The sequence below is a fragment of the Ambystoma mexicanum genome, chromosome 11 (genome assembly GCF_040938575.1).
Source record: "Ambystoma mexicanum isolate Mex_15411 chromosome 11, UKY_AmexF1_1, whole genome shotgun sequence".
NCBI lineage: Eukaryota > Metazoa > Chordata > Amphibia > Caudata > Ambystomatidae > Ambystoma > Ambystoma mexicanum.
Window position 1 is genome coordinate 80,548,161 of NC_090934.1, and position 24,549 is coordinate 80,572,709.

Consider the following 24,549-nt stretch of genomic DNA (forward strand, 5'->3'; position numbering starts at 1 on the left):
GCCAGAGGTTTGTAAGCACGGACCCAGGGATCGAACCTGCATTGCTCCGTGTCCTCTTTCTTTCAAGGTGAGCACGTTGCCCCTGCGCTATCCTCCCAGACATTGAGCTATTCTGGAGTCATTAAAATGTCCCAACAAGGTGCTTCTCCAGTCGCTTCATTTGTATGCAATACATGTCCTTACATCTGTTCCTTGCACTGAAGTTCTGTTAAAAACAATCATTGGCAAAGCCAAGGGTTTTGGGTTATGTATAGTTATGATATGGGCATTTTTCGGGCACTGACATCATACTGCCACCTCCTGGCTATCCTTGTCCTGTGTTCTTTTTGTTGTCCATGTGTGGTTTTTGTACAGCGCCCTGCTGCCTACGGGTTTCGGCGTTATAGAAATAAATAAATAAATACGTTCAGGTACTCTGAGCATTTGCCAGCTGCTGCCATCATATGGGCAAGACGTACTATTATGTGAGTGCCTAGCAAATGTCAATCTACGTCTACATATTAGCCAAAGCTGCTGGCTTTGCCATAGCATATTACTAGTTATGGTTAAGTTGGGTCTTCATTAAAGGGGAAGTTTTATGGTTCTAGTGATGTCCCCTATAACCAATCTGCATGAAATGTTCCAGAATAAAAGGATGAAGACACGTTAGATTGTTTTTAAGCTTGAATTGGTTTCTGCCAAAAGAGAACAGTTATGCTGGGGTCTGCAATCTTTGGCTCTCCAGCAAATGTTTTGGACTATAACTCCCATCATCCTAAACCAGCATAGCCAGTGGTGAGGAGTCATGGTCTACAACATCTGCAGAAGGTCAGGTTGTAGAGCGCTGCATAGGATGAGTCCTGGGAAGTACTGTATTCTGTTGAAGCTCCAAAGGGAATATGTTGCAGAATCCTAGGGTCAGAAACCATTTGATGGATCGACACCACATTTTGACTATAAATTGACCTATGCTCCAATAGAAACCCTGCTTTAGTTTATCATAAAACACAAAATAGAGGGCTTTCTTCCTTTGGGTCATTGGGTCCCAATTTGATACCCAAGCATGTGATTGGTGGATTCCATGGCAGTCAACATGGGGGTCCAGTTCCCGAGTCTCATGACTGTGACGCAAAAAACCTTCTGAAGCCTACACCAACATGTGCTCGGTGGGTCAGGGGATGCTGGTGGGGCAGTGGAATAAAGAGGAGAGGCTATAAACATTGTTGCTTGCCCCTTACCTGATGGAGCAACGAAAGGTGGTTCTGGTGGGCCTTGCACGGGGTCTTCGAGGCGCGAGCATTGCTGGGATCTGCTTGGGCCCAAGCAGCCCTCCCATCTATGCCAATTAGATATCAATCATCTTCTTATGTAATTTACTTGCAAGATTTATAAATGGAAATCAAGGCACTTTCCAACTCAAGCTATATCCGGCATGCATACCAGTTGGAGACCGCGTGTTCACCCCTCATGTGAGGCTTCGGGGGGATTGTCTGCATTTTCCACTATCTTGAATTCTAGTGACTTAAGCGGTGGAAGGGTCATGTAACCACTACTCAACACTTTGAGACCATTTCAGTGGTGGTATGGTGCAGTATGAAAGCATTGTAGCATGACACATGAGCATAAAGGTCATTTTGCACACACCACCAGCCACATGGTATTTCATTTGTGTGCGTGGCCCACATTCTGAGTGAGGCCCCATGCGTCTGAGCATCCCACCATGACCCCTTCCCCCGCCATGTCCCCTTCCCCCACCATGACCCCTTCCCCCACCATGTCCCCTTCCCCCACCATGACCCCTTCCCCCACCATGACCCCTTCCCCCACCATGACCCCTTCCCCCGCCATGTCCCCTTCCCCCACCATGACCCCTTCCCCCACCATGTCCCACTCTGCACCATGACCCCTTCCCCCACCATGACCCCTTCCCCCACCATGTCCCACTCTGCAACCTGTGTGCATTTCAAGGCAATGCAGGCCATGGTGGACAGGTGTGTGGTTGACGGGCATGTGGTGGTTGCTTCTAGTGGCCAGTGTGAGTAGAGCATTTACTAGAAGACTGGCCGGGATATGTACTCTGCGCCTTGGCCACAAACATTCACTGCCTGCCTCTGCTTCAGATGGAGCTGGGAATGGGGGCAAGAGAGGCACCGTACTGTGACAGCCACCAGAAATGGTGGCCTCTCCTCTCCACACCTAGGTCATCACGTTGCCCCTCACGCCACCTGACTCACTAGACGCCGCCTGCCCTTCTCCTCTACACCACCCGGTACAGCTGTACCCATCCTATGTGCCCCTCTGTATCCTACCCCCCGCTATATATCTGTTCTCTTGTTACCTCTGTAAAGTGCTCCATTGCTTTCCGAAGCTAGGTCCGTGCTCAATAATTGGCCCTATCGCTGGTGCCCGGAGGGCAAGGCAGCCGTTTATGCGATGGATGGGAAAAGTGGACAGTGGCAGATGCAGCGTATACTGAATTAGTTGACCAGGGTCTGGGCATTTGTCCAGAGTCACCCCTGTTTCTGAAACACAGCTGCTCGAAGTTATAGCACCCAACAGAATCCCTTTATGACCTTTTCAACAGAATCTCCTCAGGATCTACTTATGACCCTTGCTACTGGATCGCTTTAGGATCTCCTTATGGCCGTTGCTATGGGATCTCCTTAGGATCTCCTTATGGCCCTTGCTTCTGGATCTCCACAGGATCTCCTTGTTACACTTGCTAGTGGATCTCCATAGGATCTCCTTATGACCCTTGCTACTGGATCGCCTTAGGATCTCCTTATGCCTGTTGCTATGGGATCTCCTTAGGATCTCCTTATGGCCCTTGCTTCTGGATCTCCACAGGATCTCCTTGTTACCCTTGCTAGTGGATCTCCATAGGATCTCCTTATGACCCTTGCTACTGGATCGCCTTAGGATCTCCTTATGGCCGTTGCTATGGGATCGCCTTAGGATCTCCTTATGGCCCTTGCTTCTGGATCTCCTCAGGCTCTCCTTGTTACACTTGCTAGTGGCTCTCCATAGGATGTCCTTATGACCCTTGCTACTGGATCACCTTAGGATCTCCTTATGGCCGTTGCTATGGGATCGCCTTAGGATCTCCTTATGGCCCTTGCTTCTGGATCTCCTCAGGCTCTCCTTGTTACACTTGCTAGTGGCTCTCCATAGGATGTCCTTATGACCCTTGTTACTGGATCGCCTTAGGATCTCCTTATGGTCGTTGCTACTGGATCTCCTTAGGATCTCCTTATGACCCTTGCTACTGGATCCCCTTAGGATCTCCTTATCACCCTTGCCAAACCCACATCCCGCAAGACACTGGCATGCTGATTGTCTCGGACCTTGGCACTACCACCCATGTATCCTTTCGGTCATGAATTGTGCCAGGTCATCTCAAGAACGCAGCAGAGGTTCCTCTATTGAAAAGCCCTTCCCTTGGCCTTGGGGACGCCTCCAATATCCATCCGATAGCTCAACAGCCCTCTGCTGGAAAGCCGATGGGGCGTATCGTTGTATCCCTCCTACGGTTTTATGTGGAAGAGGCCTCGCTTTCGATTGACTCTCCAGCTGGGTTCCATCCAGGCCAGAGTCAGTCAGTGGTCATTGCGCCAATGGAAGGTCTTCCATGTGTGGAAGATGGCGGCAGCGTGGGCTCCCTCATACTTTTCAACCGCCCAGCGACTTTGGACATGGCCAACCACCCAACTCTCCTGGGCTATCTATTTCACGTAGGTGCCAAGCACACAGCGCTGGCGTGGATCCAATCTTTGTTGACCAGACAAACTAAGCCAATTTTGCTTCCTCCTTATGAATCGCCACCTTTGGGGGTTCCATGTAGAGTGCCCCAGGGATCCTTGCTCATCCCTTTTTTGTTCTCTCTGCACTTGAGGCCCTGTGCGGGCATCGATGACACCCACCGCTTTCTCTGTGCGGGCAATGTCCTGGGTGCCACCACTGGAACATTCACGCATGCCATGGAGGAGGTGTGCCAATGGAGGAGTCAGAACCGGCTTAAGTAAAAGGAGGCCATTTCTGTGGTCCTAGAAGCCCCATCACTGTGGGCGCAGCACAAGCTGGTGGCCTACAGGCCATTTGCCCGTATCCCTGGGTTCCTGCCCGTCTCCGGCCCTGCCTGTTTGTAACACCAGTGTTCCCCTGGATTCTCCACTCTCCTGGAAGCATCCAGTTAGCCAGGTATCCCGTCCATGCTTTTTTTTCTCTCCCCACCCTACGTCGTTTCCTTGACTACTTCTCTTTCTCACCGCCTCCAGATTGTAAATGCGTTCATCATAGCGGGCTGCATTCCTGTGATTCCGGATCCTCGCTTCTCACTTTAACCCAGCAAAAGCTGGCTCAAAACCCGGCTCCTGGAGCCTGCTGAGAATGGGCTGCGGGGAGCACGCCTTCCCGCTGCATACAAATCACAGCCAGGTGTGTGCCTACCATCAACAGGGCCCACAGTGATTACAGGAGGCATTCTCGACCTACACCTCGGCTCCAACAAATAGGTCATCCCAGCTGGCGCAAATGGTGGTTTCTCACTTTCACTGTCACAAAGAAGGTGCCAGGTCTTTTCCGTTCCAGGCACAGCCCTCTGGAACTGCTTGCCTGTGAAGCTTGCAATGCTCTCAGACAGTGGCAGCTGGAGAATTCTTTTACTGCAGTGGCATAAATGTATCAGACGAATATGCATAAGCGAGCATGCGTAGCAAGGGGGGTCAAACCGACCTAGAGGGGCTCAGTGGCCCCACACCGAGAAAACGTTGAAATATTGTGTTAAAGAAATCGTGCATTTCCAGTGCACTTAATTGGGTACAATTTCAGTTTCAATCGTTTTTTTAGGGTAAAAAATCCATAGATGCAAGTCACCAACAGTGCACAGGAGCCATTCCCGACGCATATTTATGATGCCCTTTCCCACAATTGATGCCAGTATAAAAACATTTTCATGTTGGCTGTACCCATACATGTCCATGCCGGCTGCACCAATATCTGCCAGTATTACCAAATAAGAACCTGTTGGCTTTACTATTACAAAATGCCATGCCACAATAAGAACATATATCCAGACTGCAGGCCAGTCCAGCCATGTAATAATACTCATGTTGGCTTCACCCTTGATGCCCAGTAATAAAAGCTTTGCCACAGTAGAGAAATATGTCCAGAATCAGTGGTGCAACACCATTGAGCTGACCGGGCTTCAGCCCCCCACTCCCTGAGTTTTGGGCGATGTTGACTTCAGCCTGGCTGCCAAATGGTGCTGTGGCTGTCGGAAGAGAACGCAGATGTTAAAGGGTGCCTGTGCTTTGCTGTCAACAAAGGCCCTGCAATTAATAGCAAAGCATTTGACCTTAAGCACCTGCGTTCATATGCATACATTTTTAAGCAATTTAAATTGTGATGCGGGGTTAGTACTTGCATGCCAGGGGAGTTATTGAAAGGGTAGAGAGGGGACAGGAAACCGCTCATTCTCATAACAGTCCTTAAGTGGGTGTTTTCAGACTTAAAGGAGAAAGTTAACTGCTTGTAACATTGAAGCTGCACTAGAATTGTGTCATTAGAATGCGGAAAGAACTTAGATGGCCCCCACACAAATAAATCTGCCGCACCCCTACAGTCTCTGACATTAGTGCCTCTCAACATTTGAAGGGTTAGCGCCCCCACCCACCCCCACCGAAGTTTAGGTTTCCTTGTGCCTCTGTTGAGAATGGTCCACCAATGTCAGCCAGTACTATGATGTAAGAACTCTCATGCTGCCTTCACCCATGATGCCCGCCAAAAATGCCATGCCACAGTAAGAAAACATGTAATGGCATTTTACAACAGCGTTAGGTTGTGTGCACCAATGCCCTCAACTAGTCCCCGGCCTTCCATTCACACACACATTGGTACCCATTCACACAAGCCGTCACACACCCATACAACTTCTCTCAGGCGTATGTAGGTGTATTGTCACACATTTACTCACGCTTACACACTCTGTCACTCACTCACATGTGTGCACCCTTTTCATATGAACTGTCTCTCGCACATATCCACTCACACAAACTCATACAGGCACAAATCATGCATACGCAACATTCCTTTTTTTTATTAAAAAAAAAAGATACCAAGCTGCCCCTTCCCTCCAGACGTCGTCATCACGTTGGTGGAAGAGGGTCAGGGATCGGGTTATGCCTTTAACCCTCCTCCTGCCCCTTCTTGGATCAGACAGGGGAGTGTTAGCATTCTGGCCCCACCCATGGCCTGAGACAGACAGGCAGAGGGAGGGGCGAAGAGGGCTTCATGTGCTGGGTATTCTGCAGGCCATGATGCCACCAGCGCTCTCCCTAAAGCCTTCCACAGAGCTATATCCTCTCGGGAGGATAGCTCAGGGGCAACGTGCTCGCCTTGCAAGCAAGACGACACAGAGCAACACAGGTTCCATCCCCGGGTCCTCACATAGAAACCTTTGGGTATTAAGTGCGTTATAAATAACCTATCATACGTGAGTGACGGCATGGCACTTTACTCACCAGCCTTCACTCATGTAAATGGCTCTGTAGGGCACAAATGACACCACTCGTCTTTGAGTTTTAAAAGAATTAAATGGATTTTAAATTTTATTTTTTCTGGTGTTACATATACATTATTGGGGTGGGTGGGTTTCTCCCTAGCGCCTCCTATGGGCGAGCCATATCAGATCATAGTGAATTTAGGCGTCAAAGAAAGGCCCACCTTTTTGGAAGTTGAAGGGAGGCGGCTCGTTTTCACCGTTGGTTGCGGATAGCCCCAGGTTACCTTTTCAGGTGTTAGCGTGCTTTATAAATCTTCATAACATACCCTACATAGTCAGGAACAACGTGTGTACCCCGAGGGTAAGAGGTTTTCTGGGAAGTACCTCACTTGTATGATGCGCGCCAAAGTTTTCTCAGCTCATCCCAACAATACCACAAGCAGCATCTTCGCTTCCTCTTCCTCGCAGGACTGATGGGATCAACAGTACAGGGGGCCAGTCAGTCTCAGCAGTGGGAGAAGGGATGGTGTTTAATGATGTTGTGGGAATCCATCTCGATGTTCAATCTCAGGTGAGGCTAATTCGGTAAACATTGATTAGCAGCACTGCAGAGGGAACCCAGGAACAGACACACAGCACTCCAGTAATCCTAACCTTCTGATACCCCTGATCGATTGATTGATTGCGAGTTTATTTGTATAGCACCTATACACAGTGTGTTTCAAAGCGCTGCACAGCTTATATAGATGTTGACTACATTTAAACCAATATGGCTGACGGAAGAAATCATGCCTTTGGTGTGGCGGTGTTTGCAGCATGCAATGAATGCAATGTGTTCTCTGTGTGGAGAATGAAGAGCCATGGTGACTCCTGCCCCCTTGTGGAGATACCAGCTGAGATGTCTGCTCCGCATCGAATTAGAAAGTAAACAAACACACTGGGCCTTATTCATATTCTCTTAGAAGTCGGGTTAACTCGTACTGGAACAGCCTTTGGAATTCTGTCCTAGATTACATGAACGTGTGCTGAAGGCGCAGTAGGCAAGCGTGGGGCTAAAACACCGCTCCTTGAAATTCCATTCTGACCACAGGTATATGTGTGATTCAAAATAGAGTGCCTCTAACTATACGAGGCGGGTGCAGGGAACATAAGGCCTAGTCCTCTTAAATCGCTGCGTTTCTCTCTTCTTTCTTGGAGCTCACTTCCGATTGCTTTCCATCCTACAGCCTCACAGACCTTCCTTTCACACAACTGCATTTTTCCTCTCCACCCAGCCCCCGGGCATATATGCATGCACACATGTGGTTGCTTGGATATTTCTATAATGAGTGGGAGAGTAGTTGTCGCCTAAATTGTTTTCGTTAGATAGCGGATGATGTGTTGAGATTGCACCTGCATTTCAGGGTCTGTCATAATGGTGCTGCCTGACAACAGATGGCAAATGTCGTAAGGACCTGAGTGCATTATGGCACTGCCCTTCCAAAGCCTATATGGCACTGCGCTTCCAAAGCCTATACACAGCCAACAATGCTGCCAATGCTTATTTATAACAGGAATTCAATGCAAGGAACAGATGCACGGACAAACATGCTTTCAAATCAAGAGGCTGAAGGAATACATCAGGAACTGGTTTACAGCTGAAATTAAGCTATTACTTTTCAGAAGATTGCTTAAAAATACTTGGTGGTGCTTTGTTGGGGGTGTCATATTAGTATAAATGATCTACTCTACTCACATTTTAGTGGACATTTCTGTTTTACGATTTCTGAAACCCTCCATAATATTGAAATATGCAACAGAGCCTGCGCCGATTCTTTCGGTTCGGGTCGGTGGTAGAGTATTTAGCGCTTGATAAATGTTTAAATGCAGAAACAAAAACAGGTCCCTCCAGAAGGCGTCTCCTCGCGGCTCAACCGCTACGCTACGCTCACAATGAGAGGTCCCACTTAATTGTCCTTGCTGACTCTTCCTAGTGTGCCCTCCAAGCACTCACGCTGTCCATCAAGCAACCACCACCCTCTCAGGATTAAGTGGCAAATCCAATACAGCCACTATGCAACCTATGGACTATGTTCTAGAAGGTGGAGGCCTGCGAGGGCTGATCCTCAGGGGATAACTCTGTACCATCATCCTATAACTCATAGGACTAAGATTCTAGGAATGAGGGATTTACAAAGCGTACACCCACCTAGCTAGGTAGCCACAGAAGGCTTTACAAAGGGTCCTCACTCAGGGAGTTAAAGGTAGGATGCCGGGGTAGCAGAGGAGCTAGAGGAGGTGTAAATGCAGAGGAGGGGAACACCAGAGGATTAATCTCCCAGCAGCATACACCATATCTACCAGGAAAAAGTACCCATTATCATTTCAAAGTCGACATGGCCCTGCTACCCGCATCGTCAAGACCCACAGCATTGACTTCCAGATGTGCACTGACAATAACCAGTTCCACCCAAAGAAGGGTGAAGCTTACGGAGATCGGCATTCGAGAACAAACTGCCTATCCCAAATCCATGGATGGATGCAATGTAAGGAGGGGTGCTTTAATGGTCAGAGGAGAAGACCTTGCTCTTGGATTCAGACCTCGGAACTTCCCTTTCTCTTCCCTTTGCCCATCGCTTTCACCAATGTGTTATGTCCGAAGTCTGGGAGTGATATTCCGTGACAGCCGTTCCTTCCATGCTCAAGTGAACTTGTAATTGTAATTGTTTATTTGTAAAACGCTTATGCACAATTCAAAGCGCTTCAAGGCAGGAAGGGAACAAGGGTCATTGGTCATTAGACATTGCTTGTTCCAACTTTCTTGACTCAAGGGAATCCTCTCCATGGTTCAACTACAGCAGATGTTTGCCTTTATCCTTGAAGATTTCTCCTTTCAGATAGACTTCTGCAATAGGATCTAAGCTGAGCTTCCAGAAAAGTAATCACTTAATCTACAAAGAGTTCAAAACCATTATCTCTTCTCGTGCTTGATCTGAATTATTTAGATCATAACAGGCCAGAACTGAAGGCCCTTGAACTGATCAAGGCAACCCCCAATTCAAACACTACTTGATCTGCAAATCCCTTCATGGTCCTAGCCGCTCTCCCAATCACGCCCGTTCATTCCAAATACCCACTCAGGCACATCAGGTGTGCAAACCTGAACTTTCCTAAATTTGGAAGGCGAAATTTAAAAGATTTTGTGTTAGAACCCTGCTTGTCCATGAGTCCACACTTTGGAACGTCCCCTCCCTCCCAATGTATCGATAAGTTGAGTATCCCTTTTACACTTTCCACAGTAAAATGTAAAGTCTCCTCACCCAAAAGGCTTTTGAGGGTACTATTCCATACCTGACAAATTCTCTGTACGGCTGGCTCACCAAACTTGATGACCAAACTTAGACTACCGGTGCCGTCGGCCTGGTCAGACGCCCCAAGACTAGCAGCAACACAACATGAATGGTGTTGGTTTCTGTGGGTCTACATCAAAGCCTGTACCATCATTCTCGGAGTGCCCCCAGTGTCGGCCCTGAACCTAAAAAGACGGTAAACTCTACCCTGGCTTAAATGGACTTTCTCGTCATCTTAACGTCTTCACCCTCTATCTATAACTCCTTTCAACATTTGAAGGCAGCTACCGGTGACCTGCAGCGTTTTACAAACCTGAATAACTAAAAACATGTAATAAGTAAGCATACCATGTGTTCCTGTGTACCAAAGAGGCAATCTGGGACAGCACGTATGCAAATAAGCACGTCATTGAGTCATTGGGTCGTCTGCAAGGGAAGGACGCTCATGGGATCATAACTACGATTTCTAAAAAAAAAAAAGTTTACTCCCTGAGGTCCCTCCCCTACAGAGCATACGCTAGGAAAGGCGGCAAGGCAAGCAGTGCCTGTGCTGCCTCTGCCAGGAAGTTAGGGCGGGACAGGAAGTAAAAAGAGCACATTAGTTTCAGTTACGAGCAGGGTGCTATTGAATTAGCACAATGGTAATTACCAACACACACAAATACAGAGACACACGCACACACACATATATGTTTAGTTGACATGCATTGGCGGATGAAACCCATATTCCCATGTATCCATTGTAGGCGCAAATATTCAATCCAGCTCTCAGAGTCAAGGCAAAAGGAAGAAAATAGACAAGTAATAAGCCACATATTTTGTTTTCAGCCATAAACTCAACACTCAAGCCCATTTTTGTCACATATGGAAACAGCTATTTTTTACCCATCTCCTTACACGTGCCCCTTGAGCGGAGGCCGACAGTTGTCAAGGAAGAGGCCCGGTAACTAAGGAGACATGTTTAAAAGCCTTGCACAGATCAACGTACACAGGCTTCAAAATACCCCACTGATGTCTGTTTCCCTTTCTATTTATACGGAATTTGCACAACTTGGAATACAAATGCAGAGAAATACTAAAGAAGGCACATGCGCAAGCCAGCTGCAGGGGCGCGCACTTTGCGCGCGCCCAGGCATTAAGCCGCGGCTGCATCTGGAGGCGAGGTGACTGAGCACGGGGATGTGTTTGACAGCTGGGGGCACATTGGTATGCTCCAGGAGCGAGAAGGTACATCTAAAAACTGCACAAAATGGGTATTACAGCAGAAATATTCCGCCGGTGATATGAAACCGTATTACTCATAACCCCGAAGAAGATGGATATTAAATCCCCTCTCCGTGGGGCGTGAAGCTGAAAAGGAATGGATTCTAGGTATTGCATTTATATTCCGAGGAGAGGCGATAAGCTGTGGGATGTGTCGGGCCAGCCATTTAGGAGAATAGCAACGATAGGTGTTTAGGAATAGAAGCGCCCCGGTCCTGGACCTAGTGACTCCAAGCGAAGCGTTTGCTGGTCCTGCGCCTGGTGACTCCAAGATGGGCTCCCATGGGTGCAGGGTCTTCAGCATGGTGACTCCAAGCTGGAGCTCAAAGGCCCCAGAATCACTCACACGAACCTGAGAACCGCTCTACAGCCCCAGACTCATAGACACCAAGATGAGTACAACATCCCAGTCCACATTCACAACTGAGTACAGCTTCCCAGCCCCACTTCACTGACACAAAGCTGAATGCAGCTTTCCAGCCGCACCTTCACTGACACCAAGCTGAGTATAGCTTCCCAGCCCCACACTCACTGACACCAAGCTGAGTACAGTTTCCCAGCCCCACGCTCACTGACACAAAGCTGAGTACAGCTTCACAGCCCCAGCCTCACAGACACCAAGATGAGTACAGCTTCATAGGACATATTCACAACACCAAACTGACTACAGCTTCCCAGCCTCACGTTCACTGACACCAAGCTGAGTAAAATATTCCCAGCCCCACACTCACTGACACCAAGATGAGTCAGCTTCTCAGTCCACATTCACAACACTAAACTGAGTACAGCTTCCCAGCCCCACGTTCACTGACACCAAGCTGAATACAGCTTCCCAGCCGCACACTCACTGACACCAAGCTGAGTACAGTTTCCCAGCCCCACGCTCACTGACAGAAAGTTGAGTACATCTTCACAGCCCCAGCCTCACAGACACCAAGATGAGTTCAGTTTCATAGCACACATTCACAACACCAAACTGAGTACAGCCTCCCAGCCCCACACTCACTGACACCAAGCTCAGTACAGCTCCACAGCCCCAGACTCACAGACACCAAGATGGATAAGCTTCCCAGCTCCACACTCACTGACACCAAGCTGAGTACAGATTCCCAGCCCACATTCACAACACCAAACTGACTACCGCTTCCCAGCCCCACGCTCACTGACACCAATCTGAGTACAGCTGCCCAGCCCCACACCCACAATCACAAACATCAAAATGAGGACAGTTCCCATCCCCACACACACTGACACCAAGCTGAGTACAGCTTCCCAGCCACACACTCAGTGACACTAAGCTGAGTACAGTTTCCCAGCCCCACGCTCACTGACAGAAAGTTGAGTACATCTTCACAGCCCAAGCCTCACAGACACCAAGATGAGTTCAGCTTCATAGCACACATTCACAACACCAAACTGAGTACAGCCTCCCAGCCCCACACTCACTGACACCAAGCTCAGTACAGCTCCACAGCCCCAGACTCACAGACACCAAGATGGATAAGCTTCCCAGCTCCACACTCACTGACACCAAGCTGAGTACAGATTCCCAGCCCACATTCACAACACCAAACTGACTACCGCTTCCCAGCCCCACGCTCACTGACACCAAGCTGAAAACAGCTTTCCAGCCCCCTGCTCACTGACACCAATCTGAGTACAGCTGCCCAGCCCCACACCCACAATCACAAACATCAAACTGAGGACAGTTCCCATCCCCACACACACTGACACCAAGCTGAGTACAGCTTCTCAGCCACACACTCAGTGACACTAAGCTGAGTACAGTTTCCCAGCCCCAAACTCACAGACAACATGCTGAGTACAGCTTCCCAGCCCACATTCACAACACCAAACTGAGTACAGCTTCCCAGTCCCATGCTCACGGTCACCAAGCTGAGCACGGCTTCCCAGCCCCACACTCACTGACACCATGCTGAATACGAATGTATGTGGCCAGCAATTGCCTCTAAATCAACCTCACAAAGTCCCTTTTGAAAAAATCCCCCCCGACCACCCCCCCCCCGAGAGGCAGCCTTCTCCATAGAATTGAACATCATTAGTGCAGGGACGTGGATATCGCATTATGCAGCGCTATTCGCAAAACCTGATACAGACAAGGTCCTGCAGAATTGGTCCATCCTGATTTAAGCATGTTTATTTTCGACCAGCAAGACATTATGATGATAATAAATAAACGAAGCACATCAAGGGCTCTAGGCCCATACGGGCTGACAAATGTGACTTTGAAAAAAGGACCTCTAGAATTGGCTCATATAGTGTATCTGGTCTTTAAAGAAGTAATCATAACCGTTCAGCTCCCAGAATCATGGAAAACGTTGGTTATCATACCTTTATTCAAGAAGGGCGATAGGAATAACCCAGCTAACTACTGACCCATCGGCCTTCTGGACAACTCAGGAAAAATGTTTGCAGGTTTGAGCTTGGTGAAGCTAATAAAATGGTTAAAGATTGTTAAGAAAACTGATGTATACCAGTCTGGCTTCATAGCGGGCTTAGGGACTGCTGTAAATTTACTGGTTCTGTCTGCATTAAAACACCAAGCTTTTTATCACAAACAAAACATATATATGTCCTTTATCGATTTTAAGCAGGCTTCTGACTCGATATCAAGAGAATTACTATGGGAAAAATTTTAATTTGCAAATTGCCCTGCCGACCTTTAATACCTGATTTAACAACTGCACAATAACACTTCGATTCGGGGCAAACTAAATAAAGAAGGACTGCTGACAGGAACTCTTCCAACTCATTGCGGCGTAAAACAGGGGTGCACCCTAGCTGCAACCCTGTTTAATTTCTACATACATGACATACATTTAGCTCTGGAAGCTCCTCGTTCCTTTGCGCCGAAAATAGTTGGAAAGGCGGTGTCATGGCTGCTCTATGCAGACGACTTAGTCATAATAGATCTAACACCTATCGGTCTGCAGAGGAAGTTAGATGCCCTTCAAGAATATGCGAGGAAGATCAAAAACACTAAAACAGGTCCCAAAATACCTGTTGAAATTCCCAAACTCGAGGTATCGGAATGCGATAATGCCTGTTCGATTTAATCTATGTGCTACCAAAGGGGTAATGGCATCAAGAGCAAAACATTTTGAAATGTCTCGCCGATGTAGATTTTGTTACGATTCATTTTCTGTAGAAAATTTTGAACATTTGTTTGTGGTTTGCCCAGCATTGTGTCAACTAAGGAAAGATACATTTTTTAATTTTTTACAAATATTTTAGAGTGCTCTCATCAGAAGAGATGTAGGAACAAATCTTTAATGCCCAGCGAATATCTTTAAATAGTGTGTTTTATCTTGAAATTGGAATTGGATTTAGGATAAAGGATGGAGAGTTACTTCTTATTAAATGTGTAAGAATGTAGACAAACTTTTGAGTCTTTTATGATAAAAGTTTTAAATCTGAATATTATTCTAAAGAAATGATTAATGAAATGTGTTGTTTTTATGTCTAAAGTGTAAGTTAAAACAATATGTGTTTGTGTAAATTGAAAAGGTTGAAATATTTTTAATCAAAACAATAAAGATTTATATATATGCATTAATCACAATAGATCAAGGATACTTGGTTTCGACACAAAGGGAGCAATGGGTTGTAAAATGTCACTAAGGGCCTACGGAGAAGGACCAGGGGGACAGAACCACAATGTACCTTGTGCTTGTAGAGGTTCTTGGTGCACGACGGGGTCGATTCAGTTTCAGGGCGCTTGGCAGCTTCTGTGACAGAAGATGGGAGACAGCTGTGGGTATCAGGCGGCAGCCAGTTCTGCGAGCGAGGCTGGACGGATGGTTGCAGGCTGGCCTGCACAGTGTCTCAGGGTCAAGAATCATTGTCTCAGTGCTGGTCTGCAGGTCTGAAGCACTGGTCGAGGCGTCTCGGATGGCATTAGCAACTGCGGCATGACAACAGTCAGTGGTGCAGTTGGTTGCAGCTCGAGGGGCTCGACGGGCTCAAAAATGTCCTTTAAGGCGGACACTGGTTGGTGCTTATCGATGCACTCCTCCTAGCTTTTTCACTGGGCTTGTGTTGTCCTTTAACGCAGACAGCCCATAGCTGATGAGAGTGTTACAGGCACCAGCCTTGTCCTGGGTTTGGTTCAGAGACTTTCTGGCGCTTCCCACCTAGGAAGCTTGCTGCAGAGTCAAGCAGGGCACGCTGTGTGCTAGCTGGGTAACGGTTCTGGAGCTGCTTGGAGAGTCCCCTGGATTCAGTATCCCCCTCTGCTCCTTGGGAGATGTTTAGGGGAGGGATCTTGCTTTCCTCTTGGAAATCCTGGCCTTCCTTCATTGGTGGAAGCAGTAAGGCAGACTGTACCTTCAGCATGGGTCCAAATGAGTTGTTCTTGTTACTTCTTGCAAAGTATTCAGATGATCTGCCAAAAGAGGGGCTCAACCCTCTTTTAAAGCCAGATGAGCCCCAGTGATTGGTGTAGGCTATGCCTACCTTAATAAACCAATCCTGGGTCCCCACCAACAATCTTCTGTTATGCGTGAGGTCGTAACCAGTGTGCTTTGCAACGGGAAAGGTAAAGGGGTGAAAACATGTACTACTATGTCCCATCTTCCTGTCTGCTGTGGATCAATGGGTCTCTCTGGCTAATTGAACTCTGTGTGGTTTCTGATTAAAGGCAGGTCTCCCTTGATGTTGTGGCGAGAACAGACTTTCTGTCTCCATCAAATCATATACTCCTACCCTCTGAATGGGGTCCCGCTGCAGGGGTTGCCTACTGTAAACACATGTACCAGACATGAAAGCTCACTGTCATTGATACTAAGAGGCAGAGGCTGGCTTCAAGTTGACACAGATGGATATCAACGGTGTTTCCTGTCTTTTGTTAGCCCAGCGACCAGGACTCTCGTGGGCCTGCTTAAATTAACTCTCCTCATAATGAGCCACTGCCACCAGCAGGGCCAACAAAGGATAGGGTGAAACCATGGAGCCTTTGTTATTTAATTAGGCTGGCCATGGCAGGAGGAAGGTTTTGACCTCTCCCTTTTGAGATGCCTTAATGTACTCCTGGTGTCACATTCCAACTAAATGTGACAGTGAGGGCAGCGGCTATCGGCTGTGTCTACACAGAGTACACAGGTCTATGTGTATGTTGTGCGGTGAGCATAGGAAAAGGTGTGCATATTAGCCCCTGGTGGCACAGAGAATGAATTTGCTGTCTCAGGTTAATGCATTGAGTACCATTAATATGATTCTGATTGTTATTAGAGAGCGGACCTAGCTTCAGGAAGCAACTTAGTGCTTTACGAGCCATAGGGGGAAGGGCACACTGAGAGAAGCTGTGATATTTGCTAATAATAACACCAGGGCTGGACTGGCCTATAGGGAACTCTGGAGATTTCCCAGTAGGCCTCTGTACCTTGGGCCTCTTTTGTGTAGTAACCTATTTAATTTTCTAATGTTCTCATAGGAAATGGGTCGGGCTTGCTGAAAATGTGTAATATGGGGCCACTTAACAATTATTTCCGCGGCCTCTTGGTTCCCTGTCCACCATTGAATAACACCTCTTAGCTCATGGTGATCGCTATTGACTTCTTAGCCAATCACAATGTTTAGAGTGCAGTCAATAACTCCTGGAATTGACTGCATTCTAAACAGCCTGTCTTCAGAAGCAGACACGGAAACAACAATGCAATTACGAGGCATGACATTTTTCATCAAGACACTTCCTCTCTGGGAGTACTTGTTTTCTGTGTTGCTGCAAAATCCTACTTAACACATGGGAGCGAAAGCTAATCGCTTTCTCTTTCTTACAGATAAACCGTTCTCTTTTACATGACACCTAATGCATGCATGACACCTAATGCATGCATGAAACATATGAATGCTCGTGTTAAACCTGCTCCAATTCAAGCAAGTTGCAAAGTGACAGGCTATTATGCAAGTCTACGCAAAGAATACGAGCATACTCGTCCTTGGCACTTAAAGGGTTAAAACACTTAATTTAAGAAGACAGCCATGTTATTTAGACGCTACAAAATAAAATCCCATTTAATTTACTAACTCAGTCTATTTACTTCAGTCACTCTTAAAGTAACCTGTTTGAGTTCACCACCAAACGTCCAAAACGAGAAGATGAAATTGGTGAACTATTTTAAGGAATGTTGCTGTAGGATGACAGGGAAAGCTGAGGAGTGTCCGAGCTGGTGCTCGGCTTCCAAGGGCCTGTCTGATAGTTGATGGTAGCAGAATTTGAGAGAGGGATGGCTAATGTGCTGGCCAAGCCTCAGGTGACAAAGGCACTCGAAGCAGGTACCAAGGATGTACCGGTGTGTTCCACTGAGGTAGGGGGCAAGGCCTAGGAGCAAAGAGGAGTGCACCAGCCTGGAGGCAGCACCCCCCCACCCCCCAGTAGCAGGACTGTGGGGAAAGAAGGGGTGAATGGGTGTGTGGCTCCGCTGTTAAGAGCCGATGATGCCGCAGTGAAAGGCACTGCGAGAGGAGGGGGATGCAGAGAATGATGGTGAGTTTTTATTTTATACATTTGTGTAGCGCCCAAACCCAGAGGTATCACAGCGCTTGCACACAGCCAATGGTTAGGATAAAGCGGGAAACAGTGAGCAGAGAAGCTATACAAGATAATAACGTTTGTCAAACAACTAGGTTTTTTGGAGTTTTTTGAAGACATGATAACATGGCTAAATTCTGAGGTGACCGGGCAGGGAGGTCCAGAGGGTGGGAGCCGTGTCGCAGTGCCGAACGCAGAGGTGGCAGGGGCAGGGCACGTGTGACGAGAAAGCTAAGAACATAGGTAGATGCAGGTCTGAGGTATTCAAGCCTTAAGCCAGGCCACATTTAGTGTAAGTATAGGGGGAGAAAAATGGTTGTGTGTGAAAGGACCCACTGTCAATCATGGTTTCCATTCTGTGTTTTGCTTGGTGCAGATCATCGCGTGGTGTGGTTTGTTGGGCGTTCCTTCATGAAGAGGGCACTCATCTCAACCTCCAGCAGGAGCAAGGTTTTGGGGCGTAATCCGCCCCCCCCCCCACCCCCTTGCAGGGTCAGGCTGGGGCATAAAATTGTCTCAGGCACCAATGAAAAAGTGGCCACATTTGCAAATGGCACTTCATTCCTTTTGTGATAGACTGTTTGAATAGTACCCAAGGGGGAGTACTTGGATCAAATTTGATGCAAATTCTGCAGTTAAAGGATATTTATTCAGCAACAATGGTCAAACCTACTAGCTGCATAGTGAAGTAGCTCATCAAACTGGCCCACATTGGTCAAAAAAGTGGCCCACTTTCACTCAAAAAACTGGCCTGCACTAGCATTTTGGGTTTTTGGTAAAGGCATTGCCCTATTACCCTATAAACCAGTCTGAGCCTGCCCCTCTGGCCCCAATAGCTGACTCCAACACTCGCCCTGCCACAGCCAGCCTTGGTGATTTTGCACGTTGGCAGCAATTTAGTGGCACTGGGGCGGAAGGGCCTCTGCTGAAATGTGGTGTCGGAACTGGCGCGGGCAAAGCGATCGCTGCCTGGTCGCACATGATGGCCACGCGCTCTTGGGGAAAGGGTCCCAAGGCAAGGCGTCTCACCTCAGCAAGAAAACTGAACAAAGAGGTAGCTCCACTGCGATCCAGCCTGGCGCACCTGCAAGTTGGCACTCGTGGCTTGCTGAGGGGCCAGGAAACGTGCCATGGTGACGTGCAAGCAGTCCAAGAAGGAGTTGATAATATTCATTGATGAACTCGAGTCTTTCTTAAGGAGGATGTTCCCTAGGGTGAGATGTCAAGATGTATGTTACGTGCGAACGGTGAGGGGAGTAGCTCTGGTCGGTAGGTCCAGGGCTTTAAGTGGGCCAGTGCTAGCCGGAGCAGAGACCTGGCAAGATCCCAAAAAATGTACCTGAGACGGGGCCCTGCCGTGGCTCACTAAAGTACCCTGTTAACTCCAGCGTGCTAGAAGCTAAGGCTTTTCTCTAAAGCCTGAAGCCTTTACGTATAAGCAAGAGCTTCAGGCTTCAGATAAAAAGCCTTACCTGCCTTTTCATTGTGTCGTGGAACCCCGCCAGACACCCCTTTCATTAGAATGCAGGGGTGAGGTGCGAGGGTGATGATCAATGAAAAGTAGTGTCTTGCAAGGGGTCGGTGCCGCAATTAAGCGGCAACACTTACCTGATTTGGATGCCAACTGTTTTAATTGCGGTGCCGACCTCCTGTCAGGCCACGCATCTTTTCCCCACGCCCCCCTAAGAGCCTGGGCTCGATTTTGCAGGTCACTTAAAGCATTGGGTAGGTCCTGTGCTAAGTGGCGGGTATGAGAGCTCAGGCACCATTAATGGGCAGCTTGGTTTGCACCTGGTGGTGGTCCTGGAAATTGGGGCCACCCAATGAAGTTGCCAGGTGGGCGCTCTGCTAAAGGTTTGGAACTGCTAAAGGTTGCAGGTGAGGGGTACCAGGGCCAGGAGACGGTTGGTTCAGGGTGTGGGTTGCGGGTCACTGCAGTGGAGGGGACCGGGCCAGGAGACGGTTGGTTCGGGGTGTGGTTTGCGGGTCACTGCTGGGGAGGGGGACCTGGGCCAGGAGAAGGTTGGTTCACTGTGTGGGTTGCGGGTCGCTGCAGGGGAGGGGGACCTGGGTCAGGAGACGGTTGGTTCACGGTGTGGGTTGCGGGTCGCTGCAGGGGAGGGGGACCTGGGTCAGGAGACGGTTGGTTCACGGTGTGGGTTGCGGGTCGCTGCAGGGGAGGGGGACCTGGGTCAGGAGACGGTTGGTTCACGGTGTGGGTTGCGGGTTGTTGCAGGAGACGGGGACTGGGGCCAGGAGAAGGTTGGTTCAGAGTGTGGGTAGCGGGTCGCTGCAGGAGAGGGGGACCTGGGTCAGAAGAAGGTTGGTTCAGAGTGTGGGTTGCGGGTCGCTGCAGGGGAGGGGACCAGGGCCAGAAGAAGGTTGGTTCCGGGTGTGGGTTGTGGGTCGCTGCTGGGGAGGGGGACCAGGGTCAGGAGACGGTTGGTTCAGGGTGTGGGTTGCGGGTTGCTGCAGGGGAGGGGACCAGGGCCAGGAGAAGGTTGGTTCAGGGTGTGGGTTTCAGGTCACTGATGGGGAGGGGGACCAGGTCAAGAGATGGTTGGTTCACGGTGTGGGTTGCAGGTCACTGCAGGGGAGGGGGACCTGGGTCAGGAGACGGTTGGTTCAGGGTGTGGGTTGTGGGTCGCTGCTGGGGAGGGGGACCAGGGTCAGGAGATGGTTGCTTCAGGGTGTGTGTTGCGGGTCGCTGCAGGAGAGGGGGGACCAGGGCCAGGAGAAGTTTGGTTCAGAGTGTGGGTTGCGGGTCACTGCAGGGGAGGGGGACCTGGGTCAGGAGATGGTTGGTTCAGGGTGTGGGTTGCGGGTCGCTGCAGGAGAGGGGGACCAGGACTAGGAGAAGGTTGGTTCAGGGTGTGAGTTGCGGGTCGCTGCAGGAGAGGGCTTCCGGGGCCAGGAGACGGTTGGTTCAGGGTGTGGGTTGCGGGTCGCTGCAGGAGAGGGGGACCAGGGCCAGAAGATGGTTGGTTCAGAGTGTGGGTTGCGGGTCGTTGCAGGGGAGGGGGACCTGGGTCAGGAGACGGTTGGTTCAGGGTGTGGGTTGCGGGTCGCTGCAGGGGAGAGGGACCTGGGTCAGGAGACGGTTGGTTCAGGGTTTGGGTTGCGGGTCGCTGCAGGGGTGGGGGACCGGGGCCAAAAGACAGTTGCTTCGGGGTGTGGGTTGTGGGACACAGCATGAGAGGGGACCAGGGCCAGGAGAAGGTTGGTTCAGGGTGTGGGTTGTGGGTCGCTGCTGGGGAGGGGGACCAGGGTCAGGAGATGGTTGCTTCAGGGTGTGTGTTGCGGGTCGCTGCAGGAGAGGGGGGACCAGGGCCAGGAGAAGTTTGGTTCAGAGTGTGGGTTGCGGGTCACTGCAGGGGAGGGGGACCTGGGTCAGGAGATGGTTGGTTCAGGGTGTGGGTTGCGGGTCGCTGCAGGAGAGGGGGGACCAGGGCCAGGAGAAGTTTGGTTCAGAGTGTGGGTTGCGGGTCACTGCAGGGGAGGGGGACCTGGGTCAGGAGATGGTTGGTTCAGGGTGTGGGTTGCGGGTCGCTGCAGGAGAGGGGGACCAGGACTAGGAGAAGGTTGGTTCAGGGTGTGAGTTGCGGGTCGCTGCAGGAGAGGGCTTCCGGGGCCAGGAGACGGTTGGTTCAGGGTGTGGGTTGCGGGTCGCTGCAGGAGAGGGGGACCAGGGCCAGAAGATGGTTGGTTCAGAGTGTGGGTTGCGGGTCGTTGCAGGGGAGGGGGACCTGGGTCAGGAGACGGTTGGTTCAGGGTGTGGGTTGCGGGTCGCTGCAGGGGAGAGGGACCTGGGTCAGGAGACGGTTGGTTCAGGGTTTGGGTTGCGGGTCGCTGCAGGGGAGGGGGACCGGGGCCAAAAGACAGTTGCTTCGGGGTGTGGGTTGTGGGACACAGCATGAGAGGGGACCAGGGCCAGGAGAAGGTTGGTTCAGAGTGTGGGTTGCGGGTCGCTGCAGGGGAGAGGGACCTGGGTCAGGAGACGATTGGTTCAGGATGTGGGTTGCGGGTCGCTGCAGGGGAGAGGGACCTGGGTCAGGAGAAGGTTGGTTCAGAGTGTGGGTTGCGGGTCGCTGCAGGGGAGAGGGACCTGGGTCAGGAGACGGTTGGTTCAGGGTGTGGGTTGCGGATCACTGCAGGGGAGGGAGACCGGGGCCAAAAGACGGTTGGTTCAGGGTGTGGGTTGCGGGTTGCTGCAGGGGAGGGGGACCTGGGTCAGGAGACGGTTGGTTCAGGGTGTGGGTTGCAGGTCGCTGCAGGGGAGAGGGACTGGGGCCAAAAGACGGTTGGTTCAGGGTGTGGGTTGCAGGTCGCTGCTGGGGAGGGGGACCAGGGTCAGGAGATGGTTGCTTCAGGGTGTGTGTTGCGGGTCGCTGCAGGAGAGGGGGGACCAGGGCCAGGAGAAGTTTGGTTCAGAGTGTGGGTTGCGGGTCACTGCAGGGGAGGGGGACCTGGGTCAGGAGATGGTTGGTTCAGGGTGTGGGTTGCGGGTCGCTGCAGGAGCGGGGGACCAGGACTAGGAGAAGGTTGGTTCAGGGTGTGAGTTGCGGGTCGCTGCAGGAAAGGGCTACCGGGGCCAGGAGATGGTTGGTTAAGGGTGTGGGTTGCGGGTCGCTGCAGGAGAGGGGGACCAGGGCCAGAAGAAGGTTGGTTCAGAGTTTGGGTTGCGGGTCGTTGCAGGGGAGGGGGACCTGGGTCAGGAGACGGTTGGTTCAGGGTGTGGGTTGCGGGTCACTGCAGGGGAGAGGGACCTGGGTCAGGAGACGGTTGGTTCAGGGTTTGGGTTGCGGGTCGATGCAGGAGAGGAGGACCAAGGCCATGAGAATGTTGGTTGAGAGTGTGGGTTGCGGGTCGCTGCAGGGGAAGGGGACCTGGGTCAGGAGAAGGTGGTTCAGGGTGTGGGTTGCGGGTCGCTGCAGGAGAGGGGGACCAGGGCCAGAAGGTTGGTTCAGAGTGTGGGTTGCGGGTCACTGCAGGGGAGGGTGGCCTGGGTCAGGAGAAGGTTGGTTCAGGGTGGGGGTTGCCAGTCGCTACAGGAGAGGGGGAACAGGGCCAGGAGAAGGTTGGTTCAGGGTGTGGGTTGAGGGTCGCTGTAGGGGAGGGCTACCAGGGCCAGAAGACGGTTGGTTCAGGGTGTGGGTTGCGGGTCGCTGCAGGAGAGGGGACCAAGGCCAGGAGAAGGTTGGTTCAGAGTGTAGGTTGCGGGTCGCTGCAGGGGAGGGGACCAGGGCCAGAAGAAGGTTGGTTCTGGGTGTGGGTTGTGGGTCGCTGCTGGGGAGGGGGACCAGGGTCAGGAGACGGTTGGTTCAGGGTGTGGGTTGCGGGTTGCTGCAGGGGAGGGGACCAGGGCCAGGAGAAGGTTGGTTCAGGGTGTGGGTTTCAGGTCACTGATGGGGAGGGGGACCAGGTCAAGAGATGGTTGGTTCACGGTGTGGGTTGCAGGTCACTGCAGGGGAGGGGGACCTGGGTCAGGAGACGGTTGGTTCAGGGTGTGGGTTGTGGGTCGCTGCTGGGGATGGGGACCAGGGTCAGGAGATGGTTGCTTCAGGGTGTGTGTTGCGGGTCACTGCAGGAGAGGGGGGACCAGGGCCAGGAGAAGTTTGGTTTAGAGTGTGGGTTGCGGGTCACTGCAGGGGAGGGGGACCTGGGTCAGGAGATGGTTGGTTCAGGGTGTGGGTTGCGGGTCGCTGCAGGAGAGGGGGACCAGGACTAGGAGAAGGTTGGTTCAGGGTGTGAGTTGCGGGTCGCTGCAGGAGAGGGCTTCCGGGGCCAGGAGACGGTTGGTTCAGGGTGTGGGTTGCGGGTCGCTGCAGGAGAGGGGGACCAGGGCCAGAAGATGGTTGGTTCAGAGTGTGGGTTGCGGGTCGTTGCAGGGGAGGGGGACCTGGGTCAGGAGATGGTTGGTTCAGGGTGTGGGTTGCGGGTCGCTGCAGGGGAGAGGGACCTGGGTCAGGAGACGGTTGGTTCAGGGTTTGGGTTGCGGGTCGCTGCAGGGGAGGGGGACCGGGGCCAAAAGACAGTTGCTTCGGGGTGTGGGTTGTGGGACACAGCATGAGAGGGGACCAGGGCCAGGAGAAGGTTGGTTCAGGGTGTGGGTTGTGGGTCGCTGCTGGGGAGGGGGACCAGGGTCAGGAGATGGTTGCTTCAGGGTGTGTGTTGCGGGTCGCTGCAGGAGAGGGGGGACCAGGGCCAGGAGAAGTTTGGTTCAGAGTGTGGGTTGCGGGTCACTGCAGGGGAGGGGGACCTGGGTCAGGAGATGGTTGGTTCAGGGTGTGGGTTGCGGGTCGCTGCAGGAGAGGGGGGACCAGGGCCAGGAGAAGTTTGGTTCAGAGTGTGGGTTGCGGGTCACTGCAGGGGAGGGGGACCTGGGTCAGGAGATGGTTGGTTCAGGGTGTGGGTTGAGGGTCGCTGTAGGGGAGGGCTACCAGGGCCAGAAGACGGTTGGTTCAGGGTGTGGGTTGCGGGTCGCTGCAGGAGAGGGGACCAAGGCCAGGAGAAGGTTGGTTCAGAGTGTAGGTTGCGGGTCGCTGCAGGGGAGGGGACCAGGGCCAGAAGAAGGTTGGTTCCGGGTGTGGGTTGTGGGTCGCTGCTGGGGAGGGGGACCAGGGTCAGGAGACGGTTGGTTCAGGGTGTGGGTTGCGGGTTGCTGCAGGGGAGGGGACCAGGGCCAGGAGAAGGTTGGTTCAGGGTGTGGGTTTCAGGTCACTGATGGGGAGGGGGACCAGGTCAAGAGATGGTTGGTTCACGGTGTGGGTTGCAGGTCACTGCAGGGGAGGGGGACCTGGGTCAGGAGACGGTTGGTTCAGGGTGTGGGTTGTGGGTCGCTGCTGGGGATGGGGACCAGGGTCAGGAGATGGTTGCTTCAGGGTGTGTGTTGCGGGTCGCTGCAGGAGAGGGGGGACCAGGGCCAGGAG